At 38.6% G+C, this 19,626-nt stretch overlaps 1 protein-coding gene across 1 annotated transcript in view; it reads left to right on the top strand.

The window, feature by feature from the left end:
- The window catches only part of LOC104272729 (gamma-aminobutyric acid receptor subunit gamma-3), a gene marked incomplete at both ends in the record, with an annotated part of 167,604 nt that overhangs the window by 144,635 nt on the left and 3,343 nt on the right, over positions 1–19,626 (top strand). The gene's annotated exons all lie outside the window — the stretch shown is intronic.

Below are 19,626 nucleotides of genomic sequence, written 5' to 3'. Positions count from 1 at the left end.
GGTCTTAGAGGGAGAACATGTATTGCCAGGATACTGCTCTGAGGAGATGCTGGCAGTCTTCAAAGTGTGGCACAAGCCAGAGCAACTCAGACCTGTATTGCTGCCTATTGCTGCAGCTCCAGCGAGTGCGGTGAAATTCAGTGTTACAGTCCAGTGAAAAAGTTAATGGAAGTTATTTCCTCCTTTTCCTTGGGAATCACTGTGTGCCTGGAAAAAAATTTGGCTTAGGCACTAATATGCAACAGACCTCTCTGGCTGATGCTTTTTTTGTTTAGAAGGACTTACAGCAGGGACTTGTCACCTGTTTACTGACACGGATTTCTTCATGAGGGCTATTCCATTCTTCTGTAAGTGACAGTTCAAGTAAGACGAGTATGAACTTCTGCAAGTGCTTTTCTCCCTGCTGTTATCCTGCAGCCAAGGAAGCTTTCATGGGCTTCCTCCCGCAGTAAATGCTCCTACTGTGAAGTCAGCTGTTCCCAGTCATGAGTGAGAGTTGCGGACATCTACCCCAGTGAGCAGATCTTCTCCTGCCTCTGGGCTGTTGCACTGCTCCATCAGTTCCACACTTTCCCCACCATGCTGCCTATTCCTCAGAGAGCAGAGGCGCTGCTGGCTTCTGATTTGGTTTTATTTGCCTCGGCAGGGATCTCCCTAGCAATGCTCAGTGTTTTATTATCTGGCGTCTTTCATGTAATACACTTGATACCTCTAAAATATATAGAGTTCTGTGCTATTTTTTACTCCAGCTGAGAGCTATAACCCAAATAGTAAAATGTCTGGATGCTTTCTAGACTTCTCTTCATGCCTGAATTTCAAATGGAGTAAAGACACCAATGAAACACCCTGAAATATATGCTTTGTATATAAAGTGAAATTGCACCATATGTTAATTCAGTGTTAAGTAGACTAAACGGTATAATGTTGAGTGCCCAAATTTTGGCACATGACACCGTATTTGTGCAGCCAGATGCATAGCCAGTCTTTGGAAGTATGTACCACTTTTCTATCAGTTATAGGCAACTGATTTTCATGTGATGTGTCCTACAAACAGAAAGATGGGATTTAGAAACAGGCAGCAAAGCTGGAAAACTCTGATCACAGATTTATAATTAAACAATTTCCAGGAAGCTTAGGAGGAAAATTATGTTTGCATCAAAGAACAGTGCCTTATTCTATAAATATATTAAGAGAATATAAACATGGACTTAGTTATGCACTTATATAAGGAAATGGCAACATAAGAATTAGAACCTCAGTAATCATTCAATCCTAGAGTTTTAATGTGATAGTACATGGTTCAACATCTCCTCTTCCTGCAACTTTCATGCTATTTCCAGCCAAAACAAAATATCAATTAGTTCTAAAGTAAGCATAGTTTCAATAACTTTTCATTCCTACTCTATCAGCAGAATTTCTCCCTCTTTATAGACAGAACTGTGTATAAATCTTCTATGAGAATTTTAACACTCTGTTCAGATGTGCATTAAGATTTTTCACTCAAGCAGTGCCTCGTTAAGGCAAAATCTGTCTGTTTGGGGTTTTTTTCGTAAAATTTTGGAGAAAAGGCAAATTTGTATAACTTGATTACAACCTAAGTAGAGTAGCCGATAACACATGGAAATTTTTAACTGATGATACTCTGGTGCTCGTGATCTGTGTCACATTCGAACAATTAGAAATCATCATGTCTTGTGGTACAATGGGGGAAACAAGAACAAGACCTTTGTTCTGAATGTATGAGAAGAGCTTTTGATGTTAAAAGCAAATATCGAGGTTGTGGTCAGATATTGAGGTTTTGGTCACAAAAATATTGCGGTTTTGGCCACAAAAAAATTTTTACTCGAATGCCTCTGGATGGTATTTTTGTTCATTTGTTAGAGGAAAAAAGTAATGATATAGTGCTGTTAGTCATCTTGTAGTATTCATCGCTGCTCTCGGCTTTCATCAGCCATGCCCAGTTGGCAGCTGACACTCAAGCTCTCTGTGCAGTGAGGTGCTCCTCAGCCATAGATTTTACAAGAGTAAACTGCTGTTGAAAAAGTAATCATATGCAGGGTTGCTATTTCCAGGGCTTCTAATTGAAAAAGAAGAATTTCCACAGGGCCACTCATATCCATTGTGCAAATTATGGTTTGAAGGGAGTTTGTTACAACGTTTTCCCAAACCATTCTAGAGAGTTCCATTATTAAATCTCACCCCTTCTGATCCGCAGAAGACCCGTAACTGAGTTTGGAAGGGCTTTCTGGAGACTGCCTTTTGCAGGATAAGCAGGCCTTTTATATAATTATTTGATCAGTCTGATAACGGATTTTTTTGTCCGAGCTGGTGCTTCTGCACCAGAGCAGTTCTAGTTTGTTTCAATGAAGTGAATGCTTGGAGTAAACCTAACAAGTGACATCAAGAAAATGTGTCAGACATCAGCTGCTTCAGAGGTAACACTGCCTTTGCAAATGCAGATGTTGAAACTTCTTTAAGAATGTGGAAAATTTTTCACAAGGTGAAATTTTTGGTAATACCAAATTTTTGGTAGCACGAAATCTTTGGTAATACGAAATCTTTGGTAATACGAAAACAGTCATGTTTGATTCTGAGCTATGTATTTTGTGCTTTATATAGTTATTGAATGCCTACCATAGTGATTATTTTTTTCCAAAGGTACTGATTGATATGAAGATATTAATGCCAGAAATCATTATTCAGTATTTCAAAATTATTTTACTTTTTGCATCAAAAATACATATGGCACATGTAGAAAACCAAGACAGTTAGGCTGTCTCTCTCATGTCTTAACCAAGCTGCCATCTCAATAGAACTGACATTTTAAATCCTTTTTAGCAACATAGAGAGGTTAAATAATAGTATTCTGACACAGAAAACATTTTTGGAAATGCAAAGGTTCACACTGAGCCCATGCAGGATGTTGTTACACCTAAGGCATACTGTTTGGTCTTTTCATGTGTGGGTTTTGTTGTGTTTTGTTTTTTTTTCAGAGATGTGAAGTAATCTTTTTTAAATAGATATTACTGATTAGGTAGCTGATTCTACTGAAATTAAATAGTTTGAGGCAGGTTCTTTTTTCTATGATTTCTTTTGAGAGAGAGAGAATCAATTAGAATGTCTCACTGGCAGTATTGTTCAGAATGTGATCACTGTTTAACACAACAAAATGCAATCCTGCCTACATGGAAAAATACAACACTCTGGAATTCTCTTTGACCTTTGAGGGTGTCAATAACAAAAGAAAGAACAACTTGATAGTGGAAGGTACACTGTTGTTGCAAATACATAAAGTTTCAAATCTTACCTGACAATCAAGGATGACAGAAAAGGTAGGACAAAAAGGCACAGATATATTATAGGAAGGCATAGATATATTGTAAGAGGTTGCCCAGGGAATTGAATGAGTACCCATTTATATGTCTTCAGTTATTTTTTCTGTTTTGGTAAAACTCAAAGAACTTACTTGCACATTTTCTGACAGAAATTTGTGTATCTCTAAATGCAAAATTTCTACAACTTTTCTCAGAAATCATGTCCTATCTTTATCCTTCAGTTTCTAGCATTTGTCAAAACGGTGTGCTTATCAGCCAGAATTTTATTTAGGTTGGTTTATCGGATTTATTGGTTTAGTGCTATGAAAGTCAATATTTACCTGCAAAACCATGGTAGTATACGTATAATATGGAATACTTGTATGCATAGTCACAGTGATTTCTCCATGCCGTATTCTGCTCTAAGTAGCAAAGACTGAATCTCCTTTGAAATACCTGATATGATGCAATTGTCTCAGCAAAATTGTGTAACTGAAGATTTAATGGAAATTCTTTCAGTCAAGTTCCTTCTCCCATTTTCTCTTTCACCTGCTTGGGACTGTTCCAGTGAAGTTTTGCTGGGTTCTGCTCATGTGTGATCTGAAAGAACTGTCTTTCACCCAGAGTACATGGAAATAAAAGAATGCGCAGGTCAGAAAAGACAGGGTATTTGCTTTTTGCTCTGTAGCTAGGGCCTCAGCACTTCAGAGCAATGATTACAAAGACAGTCCTTTTTTTCTGCCAACAGAGAAAATTGTCTTTTTTTTGACAGATTCTTTGGGAAATTTAGCTGCAAATATCTAGAAAATATCTACTGAGAACATACAGACTATGATTTCAGTTTGCTGTTTGTTTCTTTTCATTTCTTTTGGTCGCAGTTGGACATATTTTCAGCGTACATAAAAGTACATTTTCTAACAAAAAAGCTTCTCTCAAGAGTTTGCAAGAACTTTTTAAATAACATTAAATATGATGATGTTGCTATTATGACTTCATACTCAGAAATGGCTGTACTTTGGACTGAAATAAAAACAATAATTATGACGTTTCTCTGAGTCATTTACTTGACATGGATACTGCTTTTGGTATATTTAAGGAAAATAGATTTCTATAGTGTGACGAGTCAGACCCCGTAATATCTGGTGACAATAAGCGTCTCACCTGCAATATACCAAAACAGTTTTTCTGCAGAAACTCTTAATCACGTAATAGAACTGTATTTCCTAATAAAAATCATCTAAACTGAACCTTGTTTAACTCCCAGATTTGGGGCTGTTGGCAGTATAATTCTAGGGTTATAATTTAGACTAACTCTATCCTGAGCTGTCCATGCAGTTCCTAATCTATCAGTGTGTGGACTACGAGTCACTTGGGTGCATGTATGTAAATATTTCTGACAGGAGCAGGGGCTTGCTTGTGATTAATAGATTTTAATATTTGGGTCCCTGATAGGAATGGAGATGATGCTTAAGGTTATTAATATATTTCTAACATAGATGTCGTCTGTGGCAGCAGATGCTACACTTTGATTATTTACTTCCATTTGCGTAATATTAATTTCGATCAGTTTAGGCCATTTGCCATTTGATTACATTGTCTTTTGATCTATTTCAGCATTCTCACCCACATAAATATATTTTAATGTCACTCCAGCTTTGTTCCTAAATACATCTGTGAAACTGGAACTCAGGGCCAGAAAGTACTTTCTTAGAGAGGGTTGGAGAACTAAGCTAGAAGGACAAAGCTTTAGCATGTTATTTTACTTATTTTATCCAGTAATTCTCTAATATGAAGTGTGTAAATTCTTGCTCATCTGCCACGCTTCAGCTAGCTTTACCAGTAGCAGAAGACTGCAGCCAAAACAGCTTTTTTTCTTGTTCTGTCTCTGTGAAACTTAACATTCTGGTGACACAATGACACATCTTCAACAGAAGGGGTGAAATGTGCTGTCATCCAGAACATTCTTCTCCCTCAGCTTGTACCCGCAATATGCTCTTCTGGGATGTGGGAACTCAGGGTTCAAACTCCTTTGACTAACACATCAGCTATCTTCTCAGACCCCTCAGTCTATCTTCTGAGGTAGCCTTCTTTACCTGTCACCTCAGCTAACACGGAATTTGCTCTGTAGCATATCTTTAGGCATTGAAGATGTCTGAATCACCTCAGCAAATTTGGTCAGAGCTTTCATCCAGGTCATACTTCCTACCAAGCCTTCTCATGCTAGGTGGTTTGACACTCAAAATAGCTGTCTCCTTTTAAGACCCTACTTTTCAAGCCAAAATTGATCAAATTCTAACTCCCCCTAGATTTTAGTCTGTTCTTTTTTGATATGAGATTCATATTAGATCAATTATTGACACTGGGAATTCTTCATTGTCCCTAATCTAGGGGAAAAGTGATACCAGATGAAATAGCAGATGGCTGATTGCCATTCACTGGGCCATTCAATGGAAGCAATTTCAGGAGGCCAGGCTGTTCCTCTCAGTTTTATATAAGCACATTCCTCTTGTAATCACAAACTCCATCACTCCCTAGTTGGGGAAATTCAAAAGGAACCTACCAGAAATTTTCAATACCTGATATAATTAGAAAAATAAAATAAAAAAATGAAAGACCCTAAACAGGAAATAGGAAGATTTATCTTGCAAATGTGTATAGTCATGTAACAATGTGTAAGAGATCCTCCCACCCTAACACAGCATCTCTTCTAGGACTGCGGGATTAATAAGTAATACTGGCATGTGGGTTTTTTACATTATATTAGAAAGAATAAAATGTGATTTTGTTACTCCTTGTGAACTGGTTATACTGTCATCCATCAAAAGAGATTAAAATGGGTGTAGCTTGCATGGGAAAAATACTTTCTCTCCAGTGCAGTTTCACTTTCTAGCTAGACATGAAATAGGTAATATATGTAAGTGATAACACAGACTCTCCTGGTAAGTTGTGCCTAGATCTCCCAGCACCAGGCAGGTAATTAGAAGTTAAGGCAAGCTGCTTCTTCAGCCCAAGTGAGGAAGGCTCCATGGGTTGCCGTGGCAACACTCCCACCTCTGCTCCCTCTCCCACCGCTGGTCCCCTCCCCGTTGCTGTGGTAACCACTTGACATCATTCCCCTTTCTCCCACCCCTGCACCCCACCGATGGCCCACAGCCCCACTGGGACACTCACCTATCCTTCAGCCATGGGCCCAGGGCATGTGCTGCCACTGACACCACACAGCTGGAAATTTCACCAAGGACGTTTAGGAGACTGCTGGTTTCGGGCAGACAGAAGAGGCTGTGGAGGTTCTGTTTGTTTCGTTTGGGTTTGTTTATCAGGGTTATGCTGTCGGGGAAGGACATGAGGTCACTATAATTCTTGTGTGTCACTTTCTGTGGTACACAGACTCAGACTGATGCTTTGCCCAGTAGTGAATGTCACCGATAATTAGGTGGGGTTTTTTTTCTGATTTTTTTTTCCTCGTATTATTTAATGATGGAACAGAAACAATAATACTGATCTAGCCAGATTTCTTGGACTCGATGTATTTTGGCTTATTCAGTCTGCATTTCTTTCATTACTGAATACTGGTCTTAAATTGGCAGAGGTTTTATTTTTATATCTATTTTGTTTTTCTTTTTCCCAATTTCAGTAAAAAGATGAAAATAAATGTTTTGCTCATAATCTTACAGTATTTCTTTCTAAATTCTCTTAAAAATTCTCATGCTTTGTATATTTTCCATGACAAAAAATTTGAACTTTATAAGCTTTCCAGCACAGGTTTTCCAAACTTTTCTTAGCCACTTTAAACTTTCCCAGAATATTAAAGCTCTTTTCACCAAAAGAATAGGACAATTCTTTCATGTTCTATCCTACTGCTGAACTGTAAGTAGCAGATAACTGGAAGTCTAGCGAAGAAGACATGTGGAAGTTCAAGGGTTAACACTGGTTTCCATTTTTGCCTGATATCAGTAGACATTCATGCTGTTTTCTTTACTTGAACATCTCCAAAGTTGGTGCTGCTGTAGCAGGGTAGAAGAAGTCAGCTCTAATTTGACAATAACTTATGCCAATGCAGGAAAAAAGAAATTGATTTTCTATGGCATTTTTTTATTCCACTGTTGTTTTCTAAAACATATTTCCTAATGCCCAGCTGTGAAGTTTTGCTTTAAAAGTGTTTCATGCAACAATTTGTAGTATACATTTCAATTGCCTAAGAAAGGGCAATTTCTAGTCCATTGTGAACAAAATGAAAGAAGTGGACATGCTTTTTTGCTACTGGAACCCTGCATGAATCCTTGCTTTTAGTTTCCTATGTAACAGTAAGAATGAAAATAAAGGACCCTATGTACAAATTATTCTAAGCAAATTCTTCTCATTCTTGAAATGTGATATGAAAGCCATAAGAAAGATCATTGAGATTGTTCTGGAGACAATAATTGAATGAAAACTGAACTAAGAGTTGTGAAAATTCTTGAAAGAAGCTACTGAACAACTGATATTTTAATTACGTATTTTTATAAAGGCAGCTGTTGGTCCTAGCTGATAAATCCATACATATAAGTCATCTGTCTTTAGACTGATCAAAGCTAAAGGAGCAATCCTCATGCAGTCTTTCTCTAAACCCATGAAGAAGAACACTCATCAGAGTTGCAGAGTGGTCACCTGCTTCAACTTTGCTCATTTGAATTTAGTGACCTTCATAATTAAAGTAGTATTACCAGTCTGGGAGAAATGAGTGATCAAATATTAAATGAAGGAATTTTCTCATGTGAATCTTCATTTGAGGTTCTTTTCATCTTGTTCTTATTATAATACACAGGTTTAGAAGTGCTTTGGAGTTGAATGAGACTGAGCAATAACAACAGCAAACATGGGGACTGTTCTACCTGATGTGATGTTCTTTGATAATAAGCCAACACTGATTACTCTGCAGCTGAGAAAAAAACCCTTGAAGTTCTACAAATAATAAAAAAAAAAAGGCTCCCATGGGCCAAACTCAGGACAGTAATCAGTACTATACTGTGCACCTAAAACTGAAGAAAACTGATCATGACTGTTTTAAAGAATGAAGACTAAATGTAAAACTGATGGCTTTTTCCAAAGCATGACAATCTTTATCTAGATGACGGTCAGCAAAGACAGGTGGACATTCCTCCCAGCATTTATGGACCCAAAACATACTTTTAATGGCTCTAAGAAGCTTAAGTTTAGGAATTAACTTGGAACCACTCATAAAAACAGATCAAAATTGAAAAAAAAATCCCAGGAGGTGAAAAAACTGAGGCAAGGATAGGCTTTCAGATACTTACCCAATTGAAATGTCTTTGTGCTTGTGTCATGAAGCCTAGATGAAGCCTGAAGACATTTGCCTGCTGAAGAGGTAAACTGAACCAGTGTCCTTGGCTTGGAGATGTGGGAAGGCTAGGCTCTGCCTACTGAAGGCATCCAGTACAGTCTTAAAGGCTATATGTATTGACTATGGAGTCTCAGCCTCCCCTCAGAGTGTGGTTCCAGTAATGCAGAAGCAGAGATGGGTCTGGTTTTGCCTGAGCCAGCAGGGCAGAGAATGCAGGGCTGGTGGCCAAGACCCCAAGAAGAGCTTGAGCACAGATGAGATTCTCATTACAGAGTGTCTCCCTCTGCTTGTGTGGCAAAACAGTCTTGTTATTCTCATTGTTAGGTAAGTTAACCATTAGCATTTCCCTCCAAAGGAGAGCTTTTACAAATGAGCTTTTTCTACTACTTTGTGTGCAGTTGGCTTTTTCGTGCATTGTTCTGATTACTGAGAGCAACACCTATTCACATCCTGTGGGTGCAAGATATAAGACCCTCACTCACTGCTGCTTCATTTATTTACTTGATTTCTGTCACCCAGGATTTTAAGCTTTCCTTCTGGATCCTATTTGTGTTGTAATGAACTTAGACTTTGTGACCTGGGTATGTCTGTTCTGCTAAATCAACCATGTCCAGGGACCAATATTTATCCCCAAGATGGAGTGGCACCAACTGATGTATGCCTGCTTTTCTTAGTTTTAGCTGCCTCTGTGGCAGATTTACTTTGGAAGGAACAGGGCAGGGGAGTCAGTTGGCCATGAACCAGGGTGAATGACTGGGTGTGAGATGCTTGAGTTGTGTTTACAGTCTTCCTTTATTCACCTGTGGGGATGCAATCACTGAGTTAGCGCTTCTTTTCAGGAAAAGCACAACAAATGCAGAATTGTATGTATTTATGTTGACCCTTGAAAATGTTTACTGATGGATGGGAGGGTGGTTTCAAATGGAGAGAGTTTGAAAGAACTGAGCTGTAGTTTTCCTGCACAAACCTGAAGCAGACATCTAAAGCCTCAGTATCTCAGCTTCCGAGAAAGAAAAAGGAGGTTATAGATTCATTTGTGGAGTTTTTTTGGTTTTTCTGTTTGTTTTTCTGTGTGGTGTTTTTTTGTTTTTTTCGCAAACAGAGTGTTGTAAAGGTAAAAGAGCAACTTTTAGGGACATTTGGATACTGTAAAAGAGTGTTATGTGGCTTCTTAAGATATCAATTCAAGCCTCTTAAGATGTCACCTAACAACAACATTGGAGGGAACAGTTGGAACAGGACTTTTACCCATCTGATTTTCCCACCTGCCTCATCATCCTTACCATCTTTCCTCTTGCTCATGATTCTGCATGAGGCCCTCACTGTACCTGATCCTTCAGCCTGAGATGGGTGTTTGTTTTTTAATCACTGCCCCATCTCCAATTCCTTTACAGCTGCTCTTGTACGAAGAGTAGCAGTACACATAAAACTATCATAGTAACCTCTGCTTTTCTAGCTTGCCAATGACAAAAAAGATGTTTCACAATGTTCTTCCACTTCTTTGGCCAAAAGGCTCTCTCTCCATCATTAAAACAAACTCTTTAATACAGAGATTATGCATATAAAGTCTTACCGTATGCAGTCTTTGAGAGTGCATTTATTTTCCTGGATAGGGAAGTCTAGCTTGTGTTTTGAATAAACTAGTGCCTCAAGAACTATGCTTATAAAGTTGATGCATCTTTTTCTGTAATATGTGAATACTATTGAGTATCTTTTTAATTTGGTTTATATTTTCTTCAGATATCAAGTATTCTTAGGAGACCCAAATAGTGTACTTTATTATGTTAAGGACAGCAATTAGCATATGTTCGCTTAATTTTCTCTTTCTTTGTTTCTTGTGTTCAGTGATTATTCACTTTTATTTCTTTACCATTTCCACAGGAGTTAAGGTTGTGTGTTTGTCTTAGTAAATTCACAAGTTAACAGCCTTGGTTTCTTACTACATCAGATTATGCATTTGGAATTGCTCCCTCTCTGTCTCTCAAATAAAACCCAACCTGTCTGCTATCTTAGTAAAGCGTTAAATTACAGGTCAGAGTGGGCACTGTAGTTTCTCTGTCAGCCCCAACAACATTGTCTCTTCCAGTGGCAATCTTGTTAGGAATGACTATTCTAATTAGCATTTTGAGTTACATTGCCCACCAGAAAACAGTGACCAAAAGACTGCCCACGTCCGTGTATCACCCACGTGTATAACTCTTCTTCCCCTGTGACTTAACGTCAGTGCTTTGCGTGTCCCTTTCTCTAAAGTGGCCAATTTTAGAGCCTATAGTTATGACTCATCAATGACAGAGCTTCTCATCAGGCCCTGTCTGCAACAGGACATGAACCCTAGCCTCCTTGACACACAAAGAGGCTGTGGAAGTGCAGGTGGGGCGCAATCACAGCAATCGAGATGTCTTCGGGAGTGCTCTAAGAGAAACAGAAGCCAGCAGGAGAGTCCCAAAAGAAATGGGAAGCAGCAATATTCAGCAAGAATGAAGAGCCTTCCACCAAAATGGATGGGAAGAGATCTGCAGCTGGTTTTGTAAAACGAGCTGCATTCTTTCCAATTTCATGCTGGGTTTCTGATTATGGAATGGTTCATCAAACCAGAAGAGATAATCCATCAGTGCAGAGTGAGGAGGAGGCATGAAGGGATCTCAGGGGATGGGCCAAGACAAACATCTCCAGCTCTTCCTTTAACTGAGTGTAAGAAGTTATCTAGAAAACGGAAGAGCTGAATCTAGCCTTCAGGGCTCCAAAATACGTGCAGTGAGACAGGTAAGTATTTTCTCAGGGAAAGGAAAGGCTACATGATAATTGCATGCTTTGTTTTCAGTGTGAAGTTAGCTGTCTTTCACTCTTTCTAATAGTGAGACATCAGTGAAATAATCTCCTAAAGCAGCCAGAGGGCGTTGCTATAGTGAAGAAGGCATGTTTCCATCCTTCTTGCTCTGAGACTCCTGCTGAGGCAGTGATGACAGAAGCTTGTTGGGTTTTTTGTTGGCTTTTTCCTTTTGACTCGGAGCATTCAGCTATGGAGACAATTGTGCCTGCTTGCTGAAATACTTTCCCAGTGTTTACCTGAATAGCTGTTGTATCTGTAGTGACAATCTCAATGTTGACTTTCTTCTTTCATTGTGCTTCCTCCATGTAACTATCATGCTTGTGACTTTATGAAAGTATCAAAGCAAATTCTCACAAAAGAGCAAGTTATTCAAAGAATTTCTAGAAATAAAACAATTTGGAAACTTTTCAAAGTTATGTGTTTTACTACCGCTGCAAACCTAATCATTTTCTGGTTTTGTTTGTATATTTATTGTGGAGGTCTTTTGAAGATACAGCCTTAATGCTACTGGGAAAAATAAGCTCAGATAAGAACAGAAAAAAGCACAAAAGTGGAGAAGTGTTTTGTGAGCTCTTCCACTTCTCAGAGACTATTGGGAATAAGAATAGGAGCTGGAGGGGGAGCAGGAGCAAAGAGAGTGAAAACAAAGGATATTGGTGGAGAAGGGGAGGTGATCCTTGACATGTCATCCCTTAAGGCCCAAAACCCAGTGCTGTACCTACTGAGAGGTAAATCCCCCTCATTTGGCTCCTGAGCAGCCTCTGTAAAAATGAAGCGCTAAGCTGGCAGAGATACTGCAAGGAAAGTTAGAGGCAGCCCTAATGGTGCTACTCTGCTTGTCCCAAGCCATGCTGAAAGCAAGGAAAACTTTCTTTCAAGCTATGCATGTGATAATTATTGTCCTCACAGAAGGCTTGTGTTGGTCTTAATGATACCACAAGAGTTTTGAGTATATGCTGCATATGAAATACCTTCTATTTTAACAAGTTTTCTCCAACAGACTTCATTTATTTCTTTTTGCATTATTTCCACAAAATTAGTGTGTAGGATTCAAAATGGCTTCACTGGAAAGCAGTACATCATTCCACTACTTTCTTCCCAGAAGATATCTGAGAGTTTTTTTACCAATTTTTAAAAGTGGAGTGCAAGTTGTATGTAGGGTGTAAAAAAAAACCCCAGTATGTATCAAGGAGCAATGCTAAGGTAATATTTGAAGTCTTTCAGGGTTTTCCTGGAAGCATCATAATTCCTGGCTTTTTATAATCTGTACACCATGCAATCAGGGGAACATTCAACACACATCTTGCAGCAATTGCTGTGGGAGTCCATCAAGAACAAAAGTAGTCATGAGCATGGCTTGTACCTCTTCAAATGATCAAAAGCCCTTTCAGAAGATAGCCCACCAGACAAAGGACAATTATCTCCTCCTTCTAACCCACTTATCCAGTGTAAGATATGATGGATCGGGGAAGCTAAAGGTGAGGTGTGATCCCCAGAATTACTTTTAGCGTTTCGATATCAAGCATGTGAATGTTCTGGTTCAGGAAGAGAGAACCACTCATCCCATATTTCAGGGAGCGTTTCTTCTTTCACTCATTCGTTGCACAAGTTAAGGGGCAGCTGAATCAATCAGCCTTTTGCAGGGTAATCTTTGGCAATTCGTTTGTTGATTAAACTTTCCTTTCAGTGGTGAGCTGGGCTGGAAAAAATATTCTTTTGTTGATAATGAACTTCAGGCTCTGAAAAGATTACCCTTTTTAAATGTTCTTTAAATACACCAAATAGAAGACTAGATAAAAAGACATCACAGGTCTTGCTTTAATATTCGGGACATGTCCTATTAAAATACAGTATCACAAAGCCTTCTCTTTGTACTTTTAATACAGGCATGACAAGGGCATTTCTGGGTGTATTCACCTGTGATCTATGGCTAAGTGCAGAAAGGGGGAGACTCTCACCCTTCAGAGATTTTGTTCCTATTTCTCTCCCGTTTCCATGAGTAGCCGTGTCCCATGTCTCAAGCTAAAACCACAATGCTAAACATTTTTGTGATGCTGTTTGCATCTAAAAGGTTCTACCTATTAAACTTTTAAGTGTACTTCATACTGAATGGTTTGGACTGAAGTATAAACGGGAAGGGTAATACTTATTTCCAGAATAGTTTAGGACTTAGGATTGCCCACTTTAGTGAATTCAAGCCTTTTGGTAACTAAAGGAGATTTTATCCTTTGAACAGTTTATTAGACTGGTTTCAAGCTTGTGGGAAAAGTGTTTGTGGTGTGTTAGGGTGATATACCAGGGGTGGAGAGACCATAGAATGATCATAATCATAACTGGGCTATTCTTTTAGGTGTTTTTAGTTGAGTACCACTCTCCTACAAATACCAGTAATAGCTTTAATCAAACATAGTCTTACTCCATCAACAATCAAGATACAGACTCAAAAGTAAAAAAAAATTAACATTTTGGAAGAGTCAGAGAAACATTTCTGAATTGATCAGAAAATATAGCAATAGTCACCCAAAGGCTTCTCAAAGGGCAGGAAAATGGAGTCTTGATGTGATGAGGCTCGTCTGATAGGTGATAGTAAGAACCTAGAAAGTATAATGCAAGAGATTCTTGCAGTTTTTCTAAGAATAATACTCTTGTTGTTGCTGTTGTTGTTACTGTTGTTCTGAGGTATTGTGAAAATGCAGAAAATGAGAAGGCTACAGCAGAAGCAACAAAGACACACCATACTATTATCCAGAGTCATTCAAATTGGTCACCCGACTGTGACAGCCAATTAAATTGTATTTTCCAGGATTAACCCACAGCTAAAATGATACGTTATGGCAGGAGAAAAGCTTCATGTATAGCCAACAACATGTTAGCTCCTCTTTTGACTGAGAAAACAATGAAAGACTTGGTTGAAAAGCATATCTTTTTATCTGTGACTACAGATGCCTCAAACAACAGCATTTAAAGGTGTTTCAGGGTGTTTCCAACCTAAATAGCTGAAGGGAAAATTATTGATCACTGGCTTGATTATTTTCAAGGCACTAATGAAACCACATTGGGAATATTCGAAAAAAAAAAATTAACCCCCCCCCAAAAAATCAAGTAGTTGGTCCCCTGATTACAGAATGTTAGGGGTTGGAAGGGACCTCTGAAGATCATCTAGTACAGTTATTTGTGTCTAATACTGTTGCTAAGTCTAGGCTATGTCCCCCCCTCCACAAATCAATATAAAATAAGAAAGAAATATTGTCTTTAGCTTATTGCTCTGTACATAACCACAAAAGAGAAAAATATCATGTAATTAAATCATTTGATTACATCATTGAAAAAAAAGCAGTCACTCTTCCTCACTTCATTAAGTCATTTTCTCAGCAAAAGTTCCAGATTTAAAGGAGAGCTTATAAAACTTGAATGGGAAGAAATGTTCTCCATGAGACGATTACTTGCATACAGTACCAGTAAAAAGACCATAATCTTTTCCTTGGTTTTAGAAGGTACTTTTGGAAATTAAGTGAACCTCGTCAAGCGCCAATTTTAAAATCTTGTTTCAAAGATAGCCTTGTTGGAAGTGATTGATAATCATATAATTACAGAGTGGTTTGGTTTGGAAGGGATTTTTAAAGATCATCTAGGACTAGAGGAGATGTTTTAAATAAAGTTATGCCAGGGGTGGTTTAGGCTGGATATTAGGAAGAAATTCTTCCCTGAAAAGGTCATTGGACATTGGAACAGGCTGCCCAGGGCAGTGCTGGAATCACTAGCCCTGCAGGTATTTAAGAAACGTGTTGATCTGGTGCTTAGGGTCATGGTTTAGTGGTGACCTAGCAGTGCTAAGTTAATGGTTAGACTTGATGATCTTAAAGGTCTCTTCCAACCAAAGACATCCTGTGATTCTGTGATCTAGTTTCAACCCTGCTGCCATGGGCAGCGTCAAGTCCCTCTAGACCAGGTTTCTCCAAGCCCCATCCAACCTGGCCTTGAACACTTCCAGGGAAGGGGCTTCCATAACTTCCCTGGGAAACCTGTTCCAGTGCCTCACCACTCTCTTCATAAAAAACTTCTTCCTAATATCTAACATAATTCTACCCTCTTTCAGTTTTAAACCATTGCCCCTTGTCCTATCATTACACTTCTTGATAAAGAGTCCCTCCACAGCTTTCCTGTAGGCCGCCTTCGGGTACTGGAAAGGCACTCTAAGATCTCCCTGGAGCCTTTTCTTCTCCAGACTGAACAACCCCAACTCTCTCAGCCTGTCCTTGTAGGAGAGGTTTCCAACTCCCTCATCAGCTTCATGGCCCTCCTGTGGACCCACTCAAGCAGGTCCGTGACCTTCTTGTGTTGAGGGCCCCAGAGCTGAATACAATACTGCAGGTGAGGTCTTACCAACTAGTGTGATAGACACATTTTCAATGATGGAATGTTACTTATTATTTTCAGTTTGTAGTGAGTGTTACTTGCAAGTAGAAGTCCTGCAGTAGAACAAACTGGCTTTTTGTGTGATGAAATGGATGAGATAATGCATTAATCTGAGGGTAAGTTGCAAAAAAAGAACTAATGACAAATTCTTTAGTTGTAAGCTAGTCATCATAGCAGAAAAAAAATCCCAGACATTTCACTGAGATATACACATCAGCTGCTAGAAACAAGGCTTTATATACTCATATGATCAAACAAAACATAAATAAAATTATTTAATTTTACTGGAAAACATTAGTCTTTCCGGAAACAGTGACAACCATTGATAATTTAAACTTTCTTAAAAGACCTGATGCTATGTACTTTGAACATATGTATATGTCAGGAGTCTTCAACTGGGGAACATTCTCTTATTCTAGTTTCACATTCATGCTCTTTCAATTGGTTAAAATTGTTTATTTAAAAAAACATTTTCCTTGTGTAATCAGCTTTGAACAGATTCTATTTCAGCAGAGCTTTTAAGTGTGAGGAATTTAACATGTAACATACTTTATGAATTTATTTTTAAGGCCAAATATAATGAAATCTATTAAAATTTATAGTAAATTGTTAATCTATCAATCCCTTCATGTTTATAACTGAATTTTGCATCAGAGAAATACATGATGTGCTAAAGGAAAAAAGATTTCCCTAGAACTCCCCTTCATTTTCCTCTTAGGGTTGGCCCTTACTTCTTCTCAGGCAGAATGTGTTTTCAGAAGCGTGGCTGCTCTGGAGTGTAGCTTCAGTAAACTCATCCAGGCACAGTGTGACTATGTGGTATAAGTAAGAAAAATCTTGTGTGCATGGCAAGTTAGGTGCCTGTACAGCAAGAAAATTTAGTGACAGAACACTTTACTGTGTATGACCTTGGTATCATTTTGTGGAGAAGATAGTTTCACCTTTCTGCCACTTGGGAAGAAATCTTACTGAAAATTTTGTTGGTTTTCATTTCTTCATGTTCATGACAGCAGTCAATAGTTACTTCCAAAAAGGAGCCAAAACCAGCAAAACAAAAGAAAAAAATAAGAAAGATATTAGCAACACTTCTGGTGTAGTGGTAGAACAGAACATAAAAATATTACTACAGTTGTAGAATGTTCTTCGTCTGACATATCATTTTGCTGAAACCTGATGTCCTGCTTGAACTCTCTAAGGGCAATGATTGCATTTCATAAAAATCTAAAATGACAGGTGTTAACTAGCAAATGAAGAACACTCCTTCCTTCTTCTCTACGTGAGACCAACATAGAAACCTTTCTTCTGGCAGTTACTTGTTGGATGCTGTATTTTGGAGATCACAGTACCAGCTTTGTGCAAATCGGTAAATGAAAGCTGTTGACTTCACTGGAAACTGAGTATTTGTTGTAAGTGTAGCAAAAGGTAATTTTCCTGAAGTGTGCACAGGCTCAACTCCATTAGAAGTGAAGGGCTGAATTCCAGTTTTGAAAGTGACCTCTGTCCCTTCCTAGTAGAGTGAATATGTGAATATCATACCTCATTATCTGCTTGGTTGAAGATTGAAGCCATTCCAAAGGTTAATGTAAAGGATGTACTAATATAAAATTCACTTCCAAAAAGGACTCATGGAGACAATAAAAAGGATGATATGGCAATTCAGATATAAAGTGGAAATGTCCTTTTTTTTTAACTGGGAAAATTTTGTTTTCTAGCTTGTGTATTCTGACTGAACACTGTGAATACTTTAAACAAAAAAAATAAGGGTAAAGTATTGAAAAAGTTATTACAATTAATTTTGAAACACTTTGATTGACTTTTCTTTTAAAAATATTGCTTTACTTGTTATGACCTCAGTTTACAAAAAGAAGAATGCATTTTTGAAAGAACTAAATAGCTCCTAAGGTCTATGAGCTATTTAATTTGGGTTGAAATGTTTTTATTAAAGTGAGTACAGTGGCCCATTGCAGAGATCTTTTGAATAATGATCATTGCTGACATACCCTACTTGCAGTAATAAGTAAGGGAGATGCAAAATCGGAGTTGGACCTGCGTCTAGTCCATGTAATCTGTTTCTCAGCCAGAGTAACTTACCTGGTTGGGAACCAAAATGATACATCTGTGCTGCCTGTAGTGCCCGTTTTGCTCAGAGCTAGCTTCAGTACCTTCTTAGGACTCGGTATTATGAAGCTCAAGGTCTTTCTTTCCTTTGCTGGAGTAGAAATCCTAAATATCCTAAGTTCTAAAATCCTAAATAGCGTTAAATATGTACAATATACTAGAAGCGAATTATGGCTGCTCCTAGATTTAGTCAAAATAAAAATAAAGCATTTGTATAAAACAACCTCAAATAAGATCATCATGCAAAAACATGTTCTGTAAAAGAACAGCACTGTCATTAGCCAGCTGTATACATATGGTCTCAGATTCTATAAATAGTGATTCTCACATGTGGGCTAAAAAAAGCAACTCTGCTCAGCTTTTTGAGTAACCCGTAGACACCTCTGGCACATCCCTCTACAGAAGCCGAATGTGCCACTGGACTTTCAAGGACTAAAGAGCTGATTGTAAGGAAACAAGATCAGCACTCTACCATCTCAAATCTGGTGAATTAAGGGTGTCCTTTTTGAATAATAAAGGCATGCTGTGTACATTGCATTGCATTCTTTATGTGTATGGAGATGTGCAACCTGTTGCTCACCAAGCCGAAGAAAAAGTCTCTACAGATTCAAACCCATCACCTTCCCTGAGAAAATAAAGCTAATAATACAATGAAAAATGGTAGTGAGTTAGGCCATGAGGAAAAATGGTCTTTAATGCCTTTGGTGCCTAGCTTTTAATTCCTAAGGTGATCTATCATACGGTATTTGGATACATGTTAGCACCTCTTTCGCACCTATCGATCATTTGCTACCTAGAGACAAGAGGTCCAGAGTGTGTTTTGGACTAGGATTACAGTGTCAGTGAATTAGGTTTCCTGGTGTTATAACATCAGCTTTGGAAGGATGGCCTGCAGAAAATGTAATAGTGCAGGAGAACGAGATGGCTCTCAGCAGAAGTGCTGTCCTCAGTTCAGACGACAAGCTTTTCTAACTATCTGTAATTAGAAAAATATACAATGCTGTTTGTATAATAGCATTTCTTTTTACGCCTTCCCTTTTAAAACCTAGGAATAGATGAACATAAATGCAACAAAAGAGTGGTCAAAAGCAGAGACAAACCAGACTTTCCACACAGCTTTAAGTCTTTTTTATGTAGAGCACCAATACCATGGGAGGTGTTTTCCTCTGGATTATCCCTAGCCCCTGTGTTAACCTGTGCTTAGTGTCACATCAGCAAACACAGTCCCTGTCATGGATGCAGCCAGCCTCGTGATACCAAGAGAATCTTTCATGACAGGGTCAGGTGGCTGTTTCTGGAGCTTTTGCAGGTGGAGTAGTCTGGAAAGAGGAACACAAGCAAATGAAACTGTGAATGCATATATCATAGCCATAATCATAGAATGGCATAGGCTGGAGGAGACCTTAGAGATCATCTAGTCCAACCTCCCTGTTTTGGGCAGGGACGCCACCTCTCAACCAGACCAGGCAACACATGGGGACCGAGCGGGAATCGAACCCGCGACCTCAGTTTTGGTCCTTGTTGCCAGCACCATGATCAAACTTCACCTTTCCCATCCTCCAGTGGCTTGAATTCACAATTCTAATACTGGTTTTTACGTGGTTTCT

The sequence above is a fragment of the Apaloderma vittatum genome, unplaced genomic scaffold (genome assembly GCF_000703405.1).
Source record: "Apaloderma vittatum isolate BGI_N311 unplaced genomic scaffold, ASM70340v1 scaffold1244, whole genome shotgun sequence".
In the NCBI taxonomy this organism is placed as follows: Eukaryota; Metazoa; Chordata; class Aves; order Trogoniformes; family Trogonidae; genus Apaloderma; species Apaloderma vittatum.
This window is presented reverse-complemented; position numbering and strand designations above follow the sequence as displayed.